Here is a 24622-nt window from a genome sequence, read left to right as displayed (position 1 = left end):
AAGTCCCCGGCCACTAGGAGCGCTGCCTCTGAATGAGCATTTTTGTTTGCTTATGGCCTTATACAGCTCATTGAGTGCGGTCTTAGTGCCAGCAGGAGTTTGTGGTGGTAAATAGACAGCTACGAAAAATATAGATGAAAACTCTATTGGTAAATATTGTGGTCTACAGCTTATCATGAGATACTCTACCTTAGGTGAGAAAAACCTTGAGACTTCCTTAATATTAGATTTCGCACACCAGCTGTTATTGACAAATAGACACAGACCTCCACCCCTTGTCTTACCGGTGGCAATTGTTCTATCTTGCTGATGCACGGAAAACCCAGCCGGCTGTATATCATCCATGTCGTCGTTCAGCCACGACTCAGGGAAACATAAGATATTGCAGTTTTTAATGTCCCATTGGTAGGATGGTCTTGAATGGAGCTAATCCAGTTTATTCTCCAATGATTGCACGTTGGCCAATAGGACAGATGGTAGAGGCGGGTTACCCGCTTGCCGACTAATTCTTACAAGGCACCCGGACCTGTGTCCCCTGTATCGGCATCTCTTCTTCATGCGATGAAGGGGAATTGGGCCTGGTCCGGTGACAGCAGTAAATCCTTCGCGTCCGACTCGTTAAAGAAAAATCTTTGTCCAGTTCGAGGTGAGTAATCGCTGTTCTGATATCCAGAAGCTCTTTTCGGTCGTAAGAGACGGTGGCAGAAACAATATGTACAAAATAAGTTACAAACAATGTGAAGAAACACACAAAATAGCATAATTGGTTAGAAGCCCATAAAACTGCAGCCATTTCCTCCGGCACCATTCTCATTACTTTGATTGTTTTCAATTAAAATTGTCAAAAGAAACAAAGGAGCAAAGAGCAATTTCTTAAGCAAGAATCTTGCCAGAGGTTTCTGGGAGTGGTCTGATTGGGGAGAGGAAACTGAAGACTAGCTGTTATTGGCAGAGGTTTGGAACTCCATTTCTTATTGGTCTATTAACTAATTTACCTTCTGGTGATGTCACCAGACAGGTCAGAACTCCGTCCCATCAAAACAGGCTGAAATTTCAGGAAGTCTTTTCAAACACCAAAAGGGCATTATCATAATTTTCACAATTTCACAGTATTATTCCAACCTCAGTGTGGAAATAAATAAAACACAGGAAAATCACATTTTGACTGCACTGGGCCTTTAACTTTAACTCTATCTGTCTTTACATTTAAAAAGACCAAATTATCAAATTGAACACACACTTTAAGATGCTATTCTATGACAAAGCATGAACGTGGACATGCTAAGGAGGAAATGGAGCTTGTCTTGCTAAAGTCAATGGTGATGTCAATGTCTCCCTCTCAGCTTGTTGTTTCATACTGCCCCCCTCTGTCCTGGCTGGCAGGCAGGGAGGGGAGAGAGGCTTTGGTGCCATCAACAAACAAACAACGTCTCTATCAACCACACAGCGAACCAGAAGACAGCAGACCTGAATGGACCAACAGTATCCATCACCTGGCTGAGTGACACTGTCACTAGTTCTTGAGTTGAGTTCAAGAACATCTTGGTGAGAAAATATCATACATCATCACAATAATCTAATATAAACAATGTTGTCGTACAATATTTGTATCACAAATTTTATCAAACAGAAAAATCTAAATGTAATAAATATTAATGTGCCACATCATTAGTAGGCCTATAAAGCAATGGGAACATGCTTGATAAAATAATACATTTTCTCCTACAAAGAAATACTATGTGTGATTCAGCCTAAATTGAAAGCAGCGTTACCTGGGGGTTCTTCAGTTAGAAAGCCAGTAGGATACTGCACCCGCTACACAACATTATTTTATAATGTGCACACTATTTACCCCTAGATTGCTCCAGGCTAATGTCTCAATAATTTTTACTCCTTTTTTCAGGTCCTTCACACAAAGGACTTAACTAATGATCCATGGACAAAATGAAGCATTTAAATTTATTCATTAATCATTCATATCCAGCTCATTGAAAATGCTAAACTTCCACAAAATGAAGATTGAACATTGAAAAGTGATTGAGGGAGACAGCTCTCTAGGAGAGCACAGAGTGAGAGAGAAAAAGGGAGAGGGAGAAAAAAAGGAAACAACAAAAACAGGGCTTAATGTCTACTGAGAGGAAGTTTTTTTGCTTCGGCATTGGTCAGGGTGGTCGAGGTGATGTACTAAGTGCTAGTTAAGGTCACGGAGGGTTTTAGTAGTCGTAATTAGATCTCGAAATCTGGAGAAGCGTAGAGTTTCTGTCAACACTGCCTGTAATTATTCTCTTTTCCAATTAATGGTGACATAGATTAATTATCTGATGAGGCAAAACCAATTGCAATCATTCACCCAGCTAAAATTAGATCAGTCCTGACAGCAGCATGAAAGTCACCTGTTTCATTGTTATGGATCTGCTGCTGGTAAGAGAGAGAGGGAGCATAGTGAATTAGTGAAGCGTGCTGGGGTAAGTAAGTTGTCTGGGACCAGGTGAATGTCCAATTACACTGTTATCTGAACTGTAGGAATCTTCTTCTTGTTCAATCCAATGGCATCCAGACCCGCTTGTTTGTTCTCTGCTGCTGTCTCTATTGTCGCAGCATGATCACTGTTACTGTAGTTGAGTCATCTGCCACTGACTGCAGGAAAGCAGAGATGCGCTGGATTGCTTCTGACAACTCCTCCTGTTTGAATGAGGGAGCAAACAGAGTCAATGAATACCAGCTAATTAAGAAAACAGAGTGACGACAGTCGATGGATGACGTTGAGTCGAGGAGGCTAGAGAGGAGAGGAGAGAAGCAGCCGTTTTGGCGACAGACACAGACATACAGATAACTCTAGTGTTGATTTGATACTCTTTCGGTTCTCGGTCTATCTGTTTCACTACTTGCTGTTTGCTCATCAGGCTGTCTAGAGATAGTGAGAGTAGGTTACACCCAGCGTCTTGAAGGAGAGAGCAATAATGAGAACAAGAGAGAGAGGCTCCTGGTTGAATCGTGGTAAAGGTTCAGTGCGCCTCTGTTTTAAAAACCTCAGAATCCAGTTTGTCTATTAAACTGCCTGGCACTGTCAACCAGCTTGGGAATCTGAACCGGCCTAGCCATGCAGACATTCTCTGACTAACAATTATATCAGAAACAGGATTTTTGGATTACTGTCTCTGGAGACCGGGGCTAGTGCTCGTCTGCTGCTATCATTACTGGCCATTCAACAAGCACTATGCACTGTGAGCCTTGCCGCTGTTAACCATTGTCAATTATGCCATCCCTGGTGAAAACTGGCAGAACACAAAAACTCAACTGCCAGTTCTGGCAGCAGTGTTACAGGATGACAGAGCCTCCACCACACACAAACGCACCCACACGCCCACCATCCCACACTCCCTGGGTTCCCCAACCCACCGTCCACTGCCACCTTGTCTGTGAGGCCATCACAATCTGTATTTACAGTATGCAGTTTTCAATAATGGTTCATAAGGCCGGCCTGCGATTAAAATATATATATACAAAATAAATATATTAATTTCTTATTAGAAATAATAATTTTAGGAATATCGCTAGCTGCAACAGAATATCATCGTGGATACCATTATTATGTCTCTGTGCCCAGTATGAAGGAAGTTAGAGGTAGTTTCATGAGCCAATGCTAACTAGCGTTAGCGCAATTACTGGAGGTCTAGAGGAACTGTTCGCATGCTAGCTGTTCGTGTTCATTCAACTCTTGGCAAGTATATAAATGGCTTCATTGCCAAAATCTCGAACAATCCCTTTAATATGGAGGACATTACAGTCATTGGAGGGTTTTTTTTCTGGGAAGAAAATTCTTAGGCAGGCCACCTGAGTGGTAATTATTGGGATTGAAATACAGTTGAGAATCAAAATAAAATCCAAGTTTATTGGTTGCATACACAGATTTGCAGATGTTATCACAGGTGCAGCGAAATACTTTATACTGTATTTTTTTAATCTCCAACAGTGCAGTAATAAAACATAGCAATACTAAACAATACTCACATAATCCAAAAAGATAAAATAAAAATGAAGGACTATCAGAACGAGCAATGTCAGAGTCTGGAATATATATATACATTTTTATTTTTACTTTATTTTAACTTATTTTAACCTACAATTGAAGTCGGAAGTTTACATACACTTAGGATGGAGTCATTAAAACTTGTTTTTCAACCACTTCACAAATTTCTTGTTAACGAACTATAGTTTTGGCAAGTTGGTTAGGACATCTACTTTGTGCATGACACAATAATTTTTCCAACAATTGTTTACAGACAGATTATTTCACTTATAATTCACTGTATCACAAATCCAGTGGGTCAGTGGTTTACATACACTAAGATGACTGTGCCTTTAAACAGCTTGGAAAATTCCAGAAAATGATGTCATGGCTTTAGAAGCTTCTAATAATTTGAGTCAATTGGAGGTGTACCTGTGGATGTATTTCAAGGCCTACCTTCTAACTCACTGCCTTTTTGCATGCAGGGAAAATCAAAAAGAAATCAGCCAAGACCTCAGAAAATAAATTGTAGACCTCCACAAGTCTGGTTCATCCTTGGGAGCAATTTCCAAATGCCTGAAGGTACCACGTTCATCTGTACAAACAATAGTACGCAAGTATAAACACCAGCTGTCATATCGCTCAGGAAGGAGACGCATTCTGTCTCCTAGAGATGAACGTACTTTGGTGCGAAAAGTGCAAATCAATCCCAGAACAACAGCAAAGGACCTTGTGAAGACCTCGGATGGGGCCACAGTGTCTCCTGACCCCTCCTGTCTCAGCCTCCAGTATTTATGCTGCAGTAGTTTATGTGTCGGGGGGCTGGGGTCAGTTTGTTATATCTGGAGTACTTCTCCTGTCCTATTCGGTGTCCTGTGTGAATCTAAGTGTGCGTTCTCTAATTCTCTCCTTCTCTCTTTCTTTCTCTCTCTCGGAGGACCTGAGCCCTAGGACCTGAGCTCCAGGACTACCTGACATGATGACTCCTTGCTGTCCCCAGTCCACCTGGCCATGCTGCTGTTCCAGTTTCAACTGACCTGAGCCCTAGGACCATGCCCCAGGACTACCTGACATGATGACTCCTTGCTGTCCCCAGTCCACCTGGCCATGCTGCTGCTCCAGTTTCAACTTCCACCTGACTGTGCTGCTGCTCCAGTTTCAACTGTTCTGCCTTATTAATATTCGACCATGCTGGTCATTTATGAACATTTGAACATCTTGGCCATGTTCTGTTATAATCTCCACCCGGCACAGCCAGAAGAGGACTGGCCACCCCACATAGCCTGGTTCCTCTCTAGGTTTCTTCCTAGGTTTTGGCCTTTCTAGGGAGTTTTTCCTAGCCACCGTGCTTCTACACCTGCATTGCTTGCTGTTTGGGGTTTTAGGCTGGGTTTCTGTACAGCACTTTGAGATATCAGCTGATGTACGAAGGGCTATATAAATAAATTTGATTTGATTTGATTTGAAGATACTGGAGAAAACAGTTACAAAAGTATCTATATCCACAGTAAAACGAGTCCTATATCGACATAACTTGAAAGGCCGCTCAGCAAGGAAGAAGCCACTGCTCCAAAACCGCCATAAAAAAGCTAGACTACGGTTTGCAACTGCATATGGGGACAAAGATCGTACTTTTTGGAGAAATGTCCTCTGGTCTGATGAAACAAAAATAGAACTGTTTGGCCATAATGACCATCGTTATGTTTGGAGGAAAAAGGCTGAGGCTTGCAAGCTGAAGAACACCATCCTAACTGTGAAGCACAGGGGTGGCAGTATCATGTTGTGGGGGTGCTTTGCTGCAGGAGGGACTGGTGCACTTCACAAAATAGATGGCATCATGAGGGAGGGAAAGATATGTGGATATATTGAAGCAACATCTCAAGACATCAGTCAGGAAGTTAAAGCTTGGTCGCAAATGGGTCTTCCAAATGGACAATGACCCCAAGCATACTTCCAAAACTGTGGCGAAATGGCTTAAGGACCACAAAGTCAAGGTATTGGAGTGGCCATCACAACGCCCTGATCTCAATCCTATAGAAAACTTGTGGGCAGAATTGAAAAAGCGTGTGCGTGCAAGGAGGCCTACAAACCTGATTCAGTTATATCAGCTCGTTCAGGAGGAATGGGCCAAAATTCACCCAACTTATTGTGGGAAGCTTGTGGAAGGCTACCTGAAAAGTTTGACCCAAGTTAAACAATTTAAAGGCAATGCTACCAAATACTAATTGAGTGTATGTAAACATCTGACCCACTGGGAATGTGATGGAAGAAAAAAAAGCTGAAATAAATCATTCTCTCTACTATTATTCTGACATTTCACATTGTTAAAATAAAGTGGTGATCTTAACTGACCTAAGACAGGGATTTGTTTAATAGTTTAAATGTATTAAAGGTAAGGTGTATGTAAACTTCCGACTTCAACTGCAACTACTCATTCAGGGGTTTTTCTTTATTTCTACTATTTTCTACATTGTAGAATAATAGTGAAGACATCAAAACTATGAAATTACACAAACAGAATCATGTAGTAAAGTGTTAAACAAATCAAAATATATTTTATATTATACAGTCTTCATGGTAGTCACCCTTTGCCTTGTGACAGCTTTGCACACACTTGACACTCTCTCAACCAGCATCATCTGGAAAGCTTTTACAACAGTCTTGAAGGAGTTCCCACATATGCTGAGCACTTGTTGGCTTCTTTTCCTTTACTCATCCCAAACCATCTCAACTGGGTTGAGGTCTGGTGATTGTGTACTTCCGGCGCAGACAGAGATGGCCGCCTCGCTTCGCGTTCCTAGGAAACTATGCAGTTTTTTGTTTTTTTTACGTGTTATTTCTTACATTGGTACCCCAGGTCATCTTAGGTTTCATTACATACAGTCGAGAAGAACTACTGAACATAAGAGCAGCGTCAACTCACCATCAGTACGACCAAGAATATGACTTTCGCGAAGCGGATCCTGTGTTCTGCCTTTCACCCAGGACAACGGAATGGATCCCAGCCGGCAACCCAAAAAAACGACTTCGTAAAAGGGGGAAACGGAGCGGTCTTCTGGTCAGACTCCGGAGACGGGCACATCGTGCACCACTCCCTAGCATTCAACTCGCCAATGTCCAGTCTCTTGACAACAAGGTTGATGAAATCCGAGCAAGGGTAGCATTCCATCAGTGACTGTAACGTTCTTTGCTTCACGGAAACATGGCTCACTGGAGAGACGCCATCGGAGTCGGTGCAGCCAGCTGGTTTCTCCACGCATCGCGCAGACAGAAACAAACATCTTTCTGGTAAGAAGAGGGGCGGGGGCGTATGCTTCATGGTTAACATGACGTGGTGTGATCATAACAACATACAGGTACTCAAGTCCTTCTGTTCACCTGATTTAGAATTCCTCACAATCAAATGTCGACTGCATTATCTACCAAGGGAATTCTCTTCGATTATAATCACAGCCGTATATATTCCCCCCCAAGCAGACACATCGATGGCTCTGAACGAACTTTATTTGACTCTTTGCAAACTGGAATCCATTTATCCGGAGGCTGCATTCATTGTAGCTGGGGCTTTTAACAAGACTAATCTGAAAACAAGACTCCCTAAATTTTATCAGCATATCGATTGCGCAACCAGGGCTGGAAAAACCTTGGATCACTGCTATTCTAACTTCCGCGACGCATATAAGGCCCTGCCCCGCCCTCCTTTCGGAAAAGCTGACCACGACTCCATTTTGTTGATCCCTGCCTACAGACAGAAACTAAAACAAGAAGACTGGGATATGTTTCGTAATGCGTCAGACAACAACATTGACAAATACGCTGATTCGGTGAGCGAGTTCATTAGAACGTGCGTTGAAGATGTCGTTCCCATAGCAACGATTAAAACATTCCCAAACCAGAAACCGTGGATTGATGGCAGCATTCTCGTGAAACTGAAAGCCCGAACCAATGCTTTTAATCAGGGCAAGGTGACCGGAAACATGACTGAATACAAACAGTGTAACTATTCCCTCCGCAAGGCAATCAAACAAGCTAAGCGTCAGTATAGAGACAAAGTAGAATCTCAATTCAACGGCTCAGACACAAGTGGGATGTGGCAGGGTCTACAGTCAATCACGGATTACAAAAAGAAAACCAGCCCCGTCACGGACCAGGATGTCTTGCTCCCAGGCAGACTAAATAACTTTTTTGCCCGCTTTGAGGACAATACAGTGCCACTGACACAGCCCGCAACTAAAACATGCGGACTCTCCTTCACTGCAGCCGACGTGAGGAAAACATTTAAATGTGTCAACCCTCGCAAGGCTGCAGGCCCAGACGGCATCCCCAGCCGCGCCCTCAGAGCATGCGCAAACCAGCTGGCTGGTGTGTTTACGGACATATTCAATCAATCCCTATCCCAGTCTGTTGTTCCCACATGCTTCAAGAGGGCCACCATTGTTCCTGTTCCCAAGAAAGCTAAGGTAACTGAGCTAAACGACTACCGCCCCGTAGCACTCACTTCCGTCATCATGAAGTGCTTTGAGAGACTAGTCAAGGACCATATCACCTCCACCCTACCTGACACCCTAGACCCACTCCAATTTGCTTACCGCCCAAATAGGTCCACAGACGATGCAATCTCAACCACACTGCACACTGCCCTAACCCATCTGGACAAGAGGAATACCTATGTGAGAATGCTGTTCATCGACTACAGCTCGGCATTTAACACCATAGTACCCTCCAAGCTCGTCATCAAGCTCGAGACCCTGGGTCTCGACCCCGCCCTGTGCAACTGGGTACTGGACTTCCTGACAGGCCGCCCCCAGGTGGTGAGGGTAGGCAACAACATTTCCACCCCGCTGATCCTCAACACCGGGGCCCCACAAGGGTGCGTTCTGAGCCCTCTCCTGTACTCCCTGTTCACCCACGACTGCGTGGCCACGCACGCCTCCAACTCAATCATCAAGTTTGCGGACGACACAACAGTGGTAGGCTTGATTACCAACAACGACGAGACGGCCTACAGGGAGGAGGTGAGGGCCCTCGGAATGTGGTGTCAGGAAAATAACCTCACACTCAACGTCAACAAAACTAAGGAGATGATTGTGGACTTCAGGAAACAGCAGAGGGAACACCCCCTATCCACATTGATGGAACAGTAGTGGAGAGGGTAGTAAGTTTTAAGTTCCTCGGCGTACACATCACAGACAAACTGAATTGGTCCACCCACACAGACAGCATCGTGAAGAAGGCGCAGCAGCGCCTCTTCAACCTCAGGAGGCTGAAGAAATTCGGCTTGTCACCAAAAGCACTCACAAACTTCTTCAGATGCACAATCGAGAGCATCCTGTCGGGCTGTATCACCGCCTGGTACGGCAACTGCTCCGCCCACAACCGTAAGGCTCTCCAGAGGGTAGTGAGGTCTGCACAACGCATCACCGGGGACAAACTACCTGCCCTCCAGGACACCTACACCACCCGATGTCACAGGAAGGCCATAAAGATCATCAAGGACAACAACCACCCGAGCCACTGCCTGTTCACCCCGCTATCATCCAGAAGGCGAGGTCAGTACAGGTGCATCAAAGCTGGGACCGAGAGACTGAAAAACAGCTTCTATCTCAAGGCCATCAGACTGTTAAACAGCCACCACTAACATTGAGTGGCTGCTGCCAACACACTGACTCAACTCCAGCCACTTTAATAATGGGAATTGATGGGAAATGATGTAAAATATATCACTAGCCACTTTAAACAATGCTACCTAATATAATGTTACATACCCTACATTATTCATCTCTATATGTATATACTGTACTCTATATCATCTACTGCATCTTTATGTAATACATGTATCACTAGCCACTTTAACTATGCCACTTTGTTTACATACTCATGTCATATGTATATACTGCACTCAATACCATCTACTGTATCTTGCCTATGCCGCTCTGTACCATCACTCATTCATATATCTTTATGTACATATTCTTTATCCCCCTACACTTGTGTGTATAAGGTAGTAGTTTTGGAATTGTTAGCTAGATTACTTGTTGGTTATTACTGCATTGTCGGAACTAGAAGCACAAGCATTTCGCTACACTCGCATTAACATCTGCTAACCATGTGTATGTGACAAATACAATTTGATTTGATTTGATTGTGGAGGCCAGGTCATCAGCACTACATCACTCTCCTTCTTGGTCAAATAGCCCTTACATACCCTGGAGGTGTGTTTTGGGACATTGTCCTGTTGAAAAACAAATGATAGTCCCACTAAGCGCAAGCACCCCCACAGCATCACACCTCCTTCTCCATGCTTCATGGTGGGAACCACACATACGGACATCATCCCTCACCTACTCTGCATCTCACTAAGACACGGTGGATGGAACCAAAAAAAGTTGGGTTCTTTTAATATAGACTGTACTATATTGACTCTGTTTTACAAATCCTTTATTGAGAGTATTTTAACTTTTTGTATTGTTTGTTGGTTTGGCAATGCCACTGTCAGCCAGAGAAACATGCTGAGAAGGATGAATTCCACCGCAAGCAAGGTACTTGGAGTCAAACAGACAGGCCTGGATGAGATCTTTAAGGTCAGGGCCCTCCGTAGGGCTCACAAAATAATTTTAGACCCAAGCCACCCCCTGTACCTGGACTTTGAATTACTCCCCTCTGGGTGCAGGTATAGGGCACCCCTCAGCAGGAAAAATAGAACGAGACAATCGTCTTTTTTTCACAAAAAAAAAAAAAAAGATTGTTTAATATTTTTTTAAATGTTTTATTTCTTATTTCTTACTATTATTATATTAATTGGTGCGTAACTGTTATGAAAGTTGTTTTGTCAATCGTGTTTTGTATTTAAACGCCACTTTGAATGTGTACATGACACTGCAACAGAATTTCCCCACGGGGACAATGAAGTCAGTAAGTAAGTATGTAAAAATCTCAAATTTGGACTCATCAAACCAAAGGACAGATTTACACCAGTTTAATGTCCATTGCTTGTGTTTCTTGGCCCAAGCAAGTCTCTTCTTATTATTGGTGTCCTTTAGTAGTGGTTTCTTTGCAGCAATTCGACCATGAAGGCCTGATTCACGCAGTCTCCTCTGCAGTGTATGTTGAGATGTGTCTGTTACTTGAACTCTGTGAAACATTTATTTGGGCTGCAATCTGAGGTGCAGTTAATGCTAATGAACTTATCCTCTGCAGCAGAGGTAAATCTGGGTCTTTCTTTCCTGTGGCGGTCCTCATGAGAGCCAGTTTCATCATAGCGCTTAATGGTTTTTGAGCCTGCTTTCCGGATTGACTGCCCTTCCAAGTCTTGACGTAATGATGGACTGTCGTTTCTCTTTACTTATTTGAACTGTTCTTGCCATAATATGGACTTTGTCTTTTACCTTACCTTGTCACAACACAACTGATTGGCTCAAACGCATTAAGAAGGAAATACATTCCACAAATTAACTTTTAACAAGGCACATCTGTTAATTGAAATGCATTCCAGGTGACTACTGCATGAAGCTGGTTGAGAGAACGCCAAGCGTGTGCAAAGCTGTAATCAAGGCAAAGGGTGGCTACTTAGATTTTTTGGGGGGTTACTACATGAGTCCATATCTGTTACTTTAGTTGAAAACTGTTGTTTTGATTAAAGAAGCAATAAAACTGGCCTTCTTTAGACTAGTTGAATATCTGGAGCATCAGCATTTGTGGGTTCGATTACAGGCTCAAAATAGCCAGAAACAAAGAACTTTCTTATGAAACTTGTCAGTCTATTCTTGTTCTGAGAAATGAAGGCTATTCCATGCGAGAAATTGCCAAGAAACTGAAGATCTCGTACAATGCTGTGTACTACTCCCTTCACAGAACAGCGCAAACTGGCTATAACCAGAATAGAAAGAGGAGTGGAAGGCCCCGGTGCACTACTGAGCAAGAAGACATTTACATTAGAGTGTCTAATTGTGCTAACATAATTTCAAAAGGGTTTTCTAATGAGTTTGCGCTGATTACTTCCGGCGCCGACAGAGATGGCCGCCTCGCTTCGCGTTCCTAGGAAACTATGCAGTTTTTTGTTTTTCTACGTGTTATTTCTTACATTAGTACCCCAGGTCATCTTAGGTTTCATTACATACAGTCGAGAAGAACTACTGAATATAAGATCAGCGTCAACTCGCCCCCCTTTCGGAAAAGCTGACCACGACTCCATTTTGTTGATCCCTGCCTACAGACAGAAACTAAAACAAGAAGCTCCCACGCTGAGGTCTGTCCAACGCTGGTCTGACCAAGCTGACTCCACACTCCAAGACTGCTTCCATCACGTGGACTGGGAGATGTTTCGTATTGCGTCAGACAACAACATTGACGAATACGCTGATTCGGTGTGCGAGTTCATTAGAGCGTGCGTTGAAGATGTCGTTCCCATAGCAACGATTAAAACATTCCCTAACCAGAAACCGTGGATTGATGGCAGCATTCGCGTGAAACTGAAAGCGCGAACCACTGCTTTTAATCAGGGCAAGGTGTCTGGTAACATGACCGAATACAAACAGTCCAGCTATTCCCTCAGCAAGGCTATCAAACAAGCTAAGCGTCAGTACAGAGACAAAGTAGAATCTCAATTCAACGGCTCAGACACAAGAGGCATGTGGCAGGGTCTACAGTCAATCACGGACTACAGGAAGAAATCCATCCCAGTCACGGACCAGGATGTCTTGCTCCCAGGCAGACTAAATAACTTTTTTGCCCGCTTTGAGGACAATACAGTGCCACTGACACGGCCTGCAACGAAAACATGCGGTCTCTCCTTCACTGCAGCCGAGGTGAGTAAGACATTTAAACGTGTTAACCCTCGCAAGGCTGCAGGCCCAGACGGCATCCCCAGCCGCGCCCTCAGAGCATGCGCAGACCAGCTGGCCGGTGTGTTTACGGACATATTCAATCAATCCCTATACCAGTCTGCTGTTCCCACATGCTTCAAGAGGGCCACCATTGTTCCTGTTCCCAAGAAAGCTAAGGTAACTGAGCTAAACGACTACCGCCCGTAGCACTCACTTCCGTCATCATGAAGTGCTTTGAGAGACTAGTCAAGGACCATATCACCTCCACCCTACCTGACACCCTAGACCCACTCCAATTTGCTTACCGCCCAAATAGGTCCACAGACGATGCAATCTCAACCACACTGCACACTGCCCTAACCCATCTGGACAAGAGGAATACCTATGTGAGAATGCTGTTCATCGACTACAGCTCGGCATTCAACACCATAGTACCCTGCAAGCTCGTCATCAAGCTCGAGACCCTGGGTCTCGAACCCGCCCTGTGCAACTGGGTACTGGACTTCCTGACGGGCCGCCCCAGGTGGTGAGGGTAGGCAACAACATCTCCTCCCCGCTGATCCTCAACACTGGGGCCCCACAAGGGTGCGTTCTGAGCCCTTTCCTGTACTCCCTGTTCACCCACGACTGCGTGGCCACGCACGCCTCCAACTCAATCATCAAGTTTGCGGACGACACAACAGTGGTAGGCTTGATTACCAACAACGACGAGACGGCCTACAGGGAGGAGGTGAGGGCCCTCGGAGTGTGGTGTCAGGAAAATAACCTCATACTCAACGTCAACAAAACTAAGGAGATGATTGTGTACTTCAGGAAACAGCAGAGGGAACACCCCACCAAAAGCACTATCCACATCGATGGAACAGTAGTGGAGAGGGTAGTGAGGTCTGCACAACGCATCACCGGGGGCAAACTATCTGCCCTCCAGGACACCTACACCACCCGATGTTACAGGAAGGCCATAAAGATCATCAAGGACATCAACCACCCGAGCCACTGCCTGTTCACCCCACTATCATCCAGAAGGCGAGGTCAGTACAGGTGCATCAAAGCTGGGACCGAGAGACTGAAAAACAGCTTCTATCTCAAGGCCATCAGACTGTTAAACAGCCACCACTAACATTGAGTGGCTGCTGCCAACACACTGACACTGACTCAACTCCAGCCACTTTAATAATGGGAATTGATGGGAAATGATGTAAATATATCACTAGCCACTTTAAACAATGCTACCTTATATAATGTTACTTACCCTACATTATTCATCTCATATGCATACGTATATACTGTACTCTATATCATCGACTGCATCCTTATGTAATACATGTATCACTAGCCACTTTAACTATGCCACTTTGTTTACATACTCATCTCATATGTATATACTGTACTCGATACCATCTACTGTATCTTGCCTATGCTGCTCTGTACCATCACTCATTCATATATCCTTATGTACATATTCTTTATCCCCTTACACTGTGTATAAGACAGTAGTTTTGGAATTGTTAGTTAGATTACTTGTTGGTTATTACTGCACTGTCGGAACTAGAAGCACAAGCATTTCGCTACACTCGCATTAACATCTGCTAACCATGTGTATGTGACAAATAAAATAAAATTTGATTTGATTTGATTTGATCAATTAGCCTTTTAAAATGATCAACTTGGATTAGCTAACACAACATGCCATTGGAACACAGGAGTGATGGTTGCTGATAATGGGCCTCTGTATGCCTATGTAGAAATTTCACTGAAAATCAGCCGTTTCCAGCTACAATAGTCATTTACAACATTAACAATGTCTACACTGTATTTCTGATCAATTTGTTGTTATTTTAATGGACATAAAATGTGTTTTTCTTTTAAAAAACAAGGACATTTCTAAGTGACCCCAAACTTTTTAATGGTAGTGTATATATAATCCATTTTAGAATATGGCTGTAACACAACAAAATGTGGAAAAAGTCAAGGGGTGTGAATACTTTCCGAAGGCACTGTATATTTTTTAATAATATCATCTTTGAGAACTAACAATCAAATAAAAGCTTGACAATCAGGATACAGGATACAGGGCACATGCCCATAGATTTTGTTCTAAAGTTTGAGCAGAGAAACACAGCATTAGCGATAGCACAATGCATAGAATTGCAGGAAATTGCCAAACTGTAGAATTGCCGGAAATTTGCTTCAAAACGGCTAAATGTTCTCTCAGTTCAATTGAATCATTTGTTGAACAGCAACATTTTCTCTACCAAGATACCTTGACCTTTCTATGTTAGTTTACACTCCTCTTCCAACTGACTGTGGGGAGGTCAGGATAATGAAACTGTCTAGAAAATCTATTCATTTTACTTGCCATTATTATTCACCTGATGATAAGACAAGACATTATTTATTTATTGTTCGCTAACAAACGATGTAGGTCCCTGGGTCTCTGATATGCGTGGGCGGGGGGTCCCTGGGAAAGAAAAGTTTGAAAACTCCTGTGGAAGGATGTTTTGGGCACAAAGCATGTGCTTCTCTGAGGGGATTTGGTTTTAAAGTGTACACTTCTCAGAGGGTCTTTGTGTTACAAGTATGCATTGCTTACGGCCTTTATTTTTAAGTGTACACTACTCATGCACAACTTGGCATGTCTCTTTGTTAGTGTGGACTATTCTAAGGGGACTCTGTTAAATTGTGCATTACTCTTAGTAAGGACCCTGAGTCTAAGCTGTGCGTAGTGCGTAGTAAAACTCTGCTCTAGTCTGGAGGAGCCGGGTTGGGGGTTTAAAGTGAGTAGCTGCTCTGCTCTGCTCGGAGGGACCCTGTGCTGGGCTGTGACGGGTGACGGTGCGCTGCGCTTCAATACACCAGCTCTTTTGTCCTTCACACTCTGCAGCTCCCTGATAGCTCCTCCCTCCTCGCCCTCCTCCTTTTCCTCATCCTCCATGCTCCACTCCTCCCTGCTCTGCTCTCCCCTCTGCTCTGCTCTGTGTTCAGCTGCCTTGGGCCTCCCCTCAGCCTCCCCTCTGCTCCTCGGGGCTAGGCCTGGGAGACATGACTGCACCCTTCCTCTCTGAATGACTGACTGGCTGTAATGTCTGGCTGGACAAGACCCATCAAAAAGCATGTTGGCAATAAAAATGGGGAAGGAATGGATGGAGAGGAAAATCATCACTAAACGTGTTATTGCTCACTGTGTAGAGAAGAACAGAGACAGAGGGTCTGAAATTATGTTGAATGAGATCAATTCTATCTGGGAATAAGTCTGATCGAATCAAATCAGTTGAATTATATTTGAATCACAATACTTGTATTGTCTAGGTCTGTGGGACTGTGACCTAGGTAATAGTAGTGCTAGATTGGGAACAGCCGATCGACATGGCTGATTGTCACACCGGGAGAGCAAGGGGAAGGAATCAATGCTAACTGTAAACACCTCTGCATAAAATATATAATGGCTATGAGAAAATGTGAATGGTTCCATGGTTGAATGGCACCTACCTGCTACAGTATGACGGTCGGTGAGGGTGCTACAGGACAGGACATTTGATAAAGATTCATAACTCTCCTTCTGTCCGCTTTGACCTCCTCTCACGACCCACCACATATTAGCCACCCATTATCCAGTAATTGAAGATCTCCACTTCTCCATGCAACCCTGCAGATTCAGAATACGTGCCTACTCTTTTTGAGAAAGGTAGCTTGGGGTATTACCATAGATAGGTATCCCAGCAGTAACACCCAACACAGCCAAAGCCTGAATGAGAAATGAGGTAAACTCATAACGTAGCCTATACACAATAAAAAAAAACAGAAGGTAGGCTAGCTACACAGCCAAATGTAATGTAGTGAATAAATAGGTGGCCTAACGGTGTGAATGTATAGATATAGTTATCTGGAGAGGAGACAGAGCTAGCCTCAGACACCGGGTCACCGCATGCCATTGGCGCTCTCGCCGACACATCATCAATCACGTCACTGTGCTGGCGTTGTGACGACTGGATGTATGGCGGCTGCGTCTTTAACTCTAGTGTGATGACACCACAGAGGGCCACAGTGACTGGTGAATGTTTTACTGTGGGTTAGTGCACTGGTTAGTTCCTTGCAAATGAAGGCATGACGCTCAGCTCGCCGTGTTTTAGATGTGGGAGGCCACACATGCTCAGCATTATATGAAGTTATTATACCGTTATAAATGATTATACTCCCATTCAATTAAAACATCTACTCAACCCATGGATCTTCCCAACCCTTTCAATATACTGTAGGACTAGGCAGGCAGATTGAAGAATGGAAGAAAAACCCATTAAACTGAATGGTTATAATGTTGTCTGGGTGTGGATCCACACGGGAAAGAAGTTCTATGGAACACATACATACCTGGATGGTTTTTATTTTCTGGTTGTTCTCGTTAGAGAGGTTCTGGAAGCGGGCCAGTTCAGCCAGGCTGTAGAGGCTGCGTTGTCTGAAGTATTTCACCACAGCTCTGTGCATCCTCTTCTGCAACAAAGAAAGCTAGGAGGGTGGGGGAGACAGGGAGAAAGAAGGAAAGAAGGAAGGGAAAGGAAAAGAGAGAAAAAGGAATTGGTAAGGCAGGAGAGGAAATTAATGGCAGTGTTCAAGAAGAATGATGGAGGGGAATAGAGAACGCAGTCAATAGCCCATTCTGCAGTACACGGGCCTGACAGGAATTTCACAGTCTCTTGGTTTCTCTGCTCACTCGTGTGCAGTCATCAGAATCCAGTCACATCTGGCTGCCAGGATGGGGGGTTAATTTTCTCTAAATGCTTCAGCAGTTTTGTTCTAGCCGAGGCAAACTCTGTGACTGCAAAGCTGATGAGTAAAATATTTCTACTTCACCCAGTTTAACTTTATACCAATCCCCTCAAGACATATTTTACACATACACACAGTCATGAACCCCCCACCGAAACTAGAAATTATTCCTAGTCTATTGGAAAGACATGCTGCTCGCTTTATTATTTGAACACAGTTTCAAGCAAAAGGGTTTCTTTCAATTCTGATAGATGCCATTGCTTTTTCTTCCTCCCTCCATTTCTCTTCTCTCCCTACAAAGCTTATCATTGCTTGGCAATGTGTTCCCCAGTGCATAGAGAAACTAAAGCAAATTAGCTCAGCCATCAACTGCTGAAGGAAAGACAATAACAGGAATGCTCTTTATGGCGTACCCTGTTAAAAACCTGTGCAGAGAACTCCATCCACATAAACAAAACAATGCTTAAATGCAGTGATAAGAGGACACTTACATGAACCATAAAGTAACTGATCTTATTGGAGGAGAAATAACACAAACCATTTTTAGGTTAACACTTGAGGAAAAGTGTTTGGTTGGAGCATTGAAGCATTTAGCTATTTGCAGGTGATTCAAAAAAATAAACCCAACGCTAACATGAAATTACTATTTATGTCAACTAATTACAAATGCCTACATTCAGAATGTGTACGGTGTCTTAACAATGGGTGAGGTATCTGTGTGAGTACAATGTCTTATTACCATGGTGCTACATGTGTTTGTATTATAACAGGCCAATGCCTGTAAAACTATGGTTTGATGAGTCAGAGCTTCTATTGGCTCCCTCTGCTGAATATCTAACGTTTTACCGGCTCTTCAAACAACTGAGAACTTGTAACATGTTTGGAGGGAGTCATGTCATTCCTGTACACAGTATTGCTATGGGCTGTCAAACAATGTCTGCCATGATATGATCCCACCAGTGTGCTGTGTCCTTGGCAACTAGTCTTTCTTCTCTGTTAGCCAGCTAGCTACTATGGAGAAAAAAAACATGTCACATTGTGTATTGAGAATGGCAACTGATAGAAATGAGATTGGCAGAGGGGTATGAAAATCCACAAATCAATCAAAAACCAACAATTCACTACATTACCTTAAATCTGTTTTGTATTTTTAATGAGACAATTTGAGATTTTGGTTACCTAGGTAAACACATTAATAAGTCTAGATGAGATTTTAAAAAACAACACTGAGAAACATTGTCTATTCTATAATGATAGTCAATTTAAGTAAATTACAGGCATATTATCAAGCTTAATTTGGGTAGAGAACGTGAATGCTGGGACAGTGGTGCTATTCTAAACCTGTCTAGAGTTTGAAACAAACAGAAATGGTTGAGGGAGGTTGAATCCAGAGTAAAAGAAAATCAGGCTTTGATCATGAGCGTGGAGAATCCTGTCCACAGGATTTTATTTCTGCATGCATTTCTCACTTGATAACATTCATGCAGTCAGATGACGAATTGCTCAAGTAAAGGTATTAGTCATTTTGGGAAACAAATCATGTCTATTGCTTATTGCCAGTGCAGTGCCGGGCAGTGCATGTTTTATTTCCTGGTTAGGCTATAGAATATGGTTGTCATCTGCAATTCCTCTCAAGATCAAAGTTAAATTGCGTCCCGGACCATAAAGACCAAAACGATTCTGTAGTCTCACAACTATTCAATACCTTTGGGAGTATAAGTTGTTCTGTAGTTTCTCATTTAAAACCTTTGGGAGTATTAGCATTGCAAGTGCATTCTCTTTTTCTATTCTTTACCTGTGCTTGCTATGGTTCTCTCTCCCATTGACCACCTAGTGAACAGAAGCTAATGTGTAACATAAACATAATGAAACATGTCACCTTGGAACACCTTGAAAGACAATTCATGCAAACGCATAAAGACTAAGGATGCATCCGAAATAGCACCCTGTTCCCTTTATTGTGCACTACTTCAGACTAGAGCCCTATGGGCCCTGGTGAAAAAGTAGTGCACTATAAAGGGAATAGGGTGCGATTTCGGATGCATCCTTATTCAGAGACCCATTCAATACTGCATAGTGAACTTAGTCTTTTTGCGTTTGCATGAATTCCATCCACCCATCGCTTCTCTCAACTCCCTCTTGGCAGAAATACTACTATATCACATCCATAATCCTCCTACACTAAAGTTATTGCATTAAGATCAGATTACTGCAGTAACCTCCTCATTGGTTTCCCAACTAAAACCATCCAAAAATAACTGACCATGCAAAGAAACAATCCAATCAACTGGCAAACTGAATATAATATACACTTAACGCCCAGTTAATTAGGTATACCACCCCAATCACAAAAATGGATCGCTCCTACAGACAGTGAGTCACTTGGCTTGCTATATAATGCAGGCAGACAGGCATCGAGGCATTCAGTTACTGATCGATTGAGCATTAGAATGGGCAAAACCAAGTGACCTAAGCGACTTTGAGCATGGTATGATCATCGGTGCCAGGCACGCCGGATCTAGTATCTCATAAACGGCAGTCCTCCTGGGCTTTTCACGCATGACATTGTCTAGGGCTGCGAAAACAGCTCGTTGATGAGAGAGGTTGAAGGAGAATGGCAAGATTCGTACAAGCTAACAAACAGACAAATGAAGGCGCAGTACATATGTGGTGTGCAATACGGCATCTTGGAATGCACAACTCTTCGATCCTTGTCACGGATGGGCTATTGCAGCAGATGACCATACCAGGTTCCACTCCTATCAGCTAAAAACAAGACGAAGCGGCTCCAGTGGACATTGAGGAGTGGAAAAACATTGCCTGGTAGGACTAATCCTGGTTCCTGTTGCATCATGGACCCATCCTGCTTGGTGTCAACCGTACAGGCTGGTGGCGGTGGTGTACCGCCATCCAGTTTGCAGTAACTGTGTGATGCCATCGCGTTAGCATGGATAAAACATCCCTGTGGACCATTTCCGACTTGTAGAATCTACGACCCAAAGAATTCAGGCAAAAGAGTGGTCAGACCTGGTACTAGATGAGTGTACCTAATAAACTGGCCGGTGAGTGTAATTTCATATCTTATCATATCATGATTTAAATGTATGATTCAATGGTCATTAAAAAAAGCCTCTGCTTGGTTCCTTTTGTCAAACACACACACAGCCTCCCGCTTGGCGATCATGAAGGCATTCTTAAGTTCTCTGTACTCATGGGCCAACTCAACCTTCTCTTTAAGGGCTACCTTTAGGTCAGCCTACAACACACACAGAGAAACACAAGTTCAGTTATACTTTAAAAAAAAACCAGGTTTCACATATCTTGATAACAAGGTTTCCTGTCACATCAAGCAGTTGACAGGGCTTATGAGAATGGTCACAGAGAGTATTGGGAGACATGGCAGGTTGTAGTTTTCTAAGTGAGTACAGTATGTCTGAGGAGTTCCATCATGGTGGTTGGTTCCATCAAGCCCTAGTGGAGGAGAGCTGCTACAGTTCTACCAAAGAACAACACATGCTGAAGCTGAAGTTATACTGTACTTAATACTGTACACGTTGGATGTCAGATACTATATAAGTCATCAAAGATATGGATCACTGTCCCAGGTTGGGCCTACAGACAGGAGAGATACGCATTCTTATGATCCCATAGGCCTGGGAGTGAAGTCATAGATTTATGTATTTAGGAAATACTCAGCATTATGACGAGCTTACAATTGATTTCCAATAATATATTTTGTCATAGGTTGTTTAGGAGATAGAACGTGTACATGTCTGTGAGACTGTCTCTCTATGTGCACGTAAGTGTATACCGGTGTACGTGTGAGTCTTACAAACTAGGGCACACAGGGACAAACACAGACAATTAAACTGGACACTATTCGGGGGAATCAAGCAAATAAATAACAATCTCTCTCTCTCTCTTTCCTCTTCTCGCCGCTCCTCCCCCCCTGTATCCTGGTGCCTATCTCGACTGCACTGTACTATACTGTACCTGCAGAACGAAGGAACATAATGAAGTGTGTCTCTGCAGTAAAACACAACAGCAGCAGCACTAAAGTGATGAGTTTAACCCAGCAGAAAGAGAGGGAGAGAGACGGGCCGTAAACATGACAAATGCCTGCTATTGATTTCAGGTTTAATTACAGCAGGCAAGGCATGCAGCACTACTGACAAAGCCCATCTGATGGGTGCTGTTTTCTGAAGTGTAAATTGAACAAATTACACTTCATTGCCCATAAGAAACTGATGGCGTCTGCGGTTTGTTTGCATTGTTTACTTTATCCACAGTGACTACGTCGAACGTCAGCTAACCGCTTGATTAAATTAACGAAGGACGACACTGTATTGATGGTGGAAACGCTTCGGAAATGTTTGGGTTTGGGGACTGGAGATGGCAGCCAGCTTACCTGCAGGACAACAAGACAAGCTGATTCCATTTAATTTAATTTAAACTGACTCAGTGTTACTCTTTGTTAATGTGTCTACAGTATATACAAGCAACAGAGGTGAATTATGTTTGTTGATGCTGAGGAAAACCGATGAGCATGCCATCAAAAACACACACACATACACACACACACACTCCTCCTCTGAGCTGATAGCCATGCTAATTGGCTCTACCTGACAGTTAACATCCCAACAGTCAACATCCATAGTGACCTCCAGGGCCTTCCAATGATATGAGGTCAGCATCTTTCTCCTGTGTAATTTCATATCTCAAATGTGTCCAGCCATTACAGTGTGTGCGCCATTCTCTGAGTCACGCACGGCGGTTCCCAAATGCTTAGTGTGCTTATTATGTTACGCTAATGTGGATATTATGTGAGTGCTTTATATTGAACCTAATGATCAAAGTAACCCATTTCCTTATAACGTAGCACTCTCTCTAACTCTTGATCTTTTCATTTGGTGAGAGGGACTATAGGTCTATTGTTGTTTCCATTTGATTTCTTCAAGTGAAAAAGGCTAAAGCTCTTTTTGCATGACTGCCTTTTATCAGGCTAATGGGACTTGTATCTATAAGGAAGACTTCCTAATTCTTAAATTGTCTCACGCCAACAACTTCTTTAAAAGTTGCTGCGCTCGCGGATGCATGGCGGCCTAAGCTCCATTGCCTTTTCTTGTTTTGAACTAATGCATTCTTGATCACCGTTTAATGAAACTCTATACCACATGGCGATTTCACATTAGATAAGCCATGTGAGACTCCCATCAGCCACGAGGCCCTGGCTGGGCTGATCATCCTATCCTGCATGCTGTAGATGAAATCCTTACAATGTATAAGGCTTTAAAACAAAGCATTTAAATATCCAATAATGTACAAGACAGAAAATCTAGTATTTTTTTCCCCACTCATATTCTTTTTGAGGTGAATACCAAAAAATATTAGAATGATGAAAAGGTGTTTTTATCACTGTGCTGTCAATGGTGTGAGGTTGAAAATAATAGCCTTTTGTTGAAATGAATATGATGTTTTAACATACAGGTAACTGAAAACGGCAAATGTCTAACCAAGAAAGATTCACCAATACAGGAGAGACCTAAAACCACTCATCAGTTATTTGTGACTCCTATAAAATAAAATGATTGGCCTTGGCTTGTAATTTTAATTGCTGTTGTTGTCTTCTCACAACGGATTGTGGTGAGTAATTCTACTGACGCTAATCCACAAATAACTACACAATAAGCTGAAGACCCTTTCAGACTTTCTCTTGTGTTTGTTACCAATATACAGTACCACTCTGAAAACAAATGCCAATGGGCATGTTTGAAATCAAAACATTTTTAGTTTCAAGCACTCAGCCTACCTGACGTTAAAACAAGTGGCAAGTCAACATTTCAGGGGAATCAGAATTGTACATGGTCTCAAGAGATAAAATCCACAATTCCAGCTAAATGCTCTGTATTAGGAATAACAGTGATACTAAAGTCAAATACAGTGAGTACAACATAAACCAAACCACCTTGTATTCAACCAAATGACCCAGTGTTTAGTTACGTTGGTTTCCTCCATTTTCTCCTGTCTGGTTGTGAACAGAGTAGAATGAGTTTCCACTGTTGGCTCCATCCGTTGTTGACAGTTGGTGATATCACGTTCCAAGGTGTTCATGATCAACATAGCTGTTTGGTTTTGAAACTCTACGGCATCAAAGACGAACCTGATAAATGTGAAATACAGGTGAACGGCAATCAATTGATTTGGAATAATGCCAAGCTGATTCCTGTGGCGATATCAATGATGGAAAAGCCAAGACTTCAAAGTTAATAGTGACGCTTCACGCTCTGAGAACAGCATGAATCAAACTAATACATTCAAGCTTTCCAGGGTCTCTGGTGCAACAGGCTTACAATGATAATAAATTCCAAATACTCTAGATAGGGTAGAAGGCCTATTATATTATATTGGCAGAACAGAGGGTGGTTGTGAAGAGAGGAGAGATTCTTACTGTAGTTCTTCAATGACATCTGGTATAGCGGCTGCTGTTTCCTCCATGTGAGGGCCTGTTCTGTACTCTTTGGACTTAGCACTGAGGTCTGCGATCCTACTCAAGGCATGGTTACACCCGTCGGTAACAGCTTGGTGTAATTCCTATCAATGTTAAATGAGATTGAAATGAACGAACCATGAGCCACAAAGAAAATTGGCAGCCTGATTTCAACATCGATAACTTTCAACAAGTCCCACCCACCTTCTGATTCAAAATACATGACCGTATAACTTGAAAATTATGCATGTCTATTAGATGTAATAGATGTTATGGAATGTGTTGTGCTATCCATTACATTTCTCACTATTTTGAAAATGAAACACAGTGGTAAGTGACTCTGTGTAAACCCTTGCTTTATCATACCTTGACTGTATTTAGATGGGCAAGTTTTAGCCTCCGTTCCTTTTACAGACAAACTGAAGTGTTGTTGTGTTCCGTAGGAAAATCACTGAGTTGCTCCCTTTTTTATTTTTTTTTATTTCACCTTTATTTAACCAGGTAGGCTAGTTGAGAACAAGTTCTCATTTGCAACTGCGA

General features: G+C 42.9%; 1 long non-coding RNA gene across 1 annotated transcript; it reads right to left on the bottom strand.

Moving 5' to 3' along the window:
- Positions 1–23342: 23342 nt before the first annotated feature.
- LOC121841169 lies at positions 23343–24622 on the bottom strand. The gene is made up of 3 exons (XR_006080169.1): positions 24449–24622; positions 24044–24186; positions 23343–23755 (listed from the first exon to the last, which is right to left on the bottom strand). It is a non-coding gene; the product is annotated as an uncharacterized LOC121841169 (long non-coding RNA).

The sequence above is a fragment of the Oncorhynchus tshawytscha genome, linkage group LG28 (genome assembly GCF_018296145.1).
Source record: "Oncorhynchus tshawytscha isolate Ot180627B linkage group LG28, Otsh_v2.0, whole genome shotgun sequence".
Lineage (NCBI taxonomy): Eukaryota > Metazoa > Chordata > Actinopteri > Salmoniformes > Salmonidae > Oncorhynchus > Oncorhynchus tshawytscha.
Note: the sequence above shows the minus strand (reverse complement) of the source record. Positions and strands in the feature narration are given on the sequence as shown.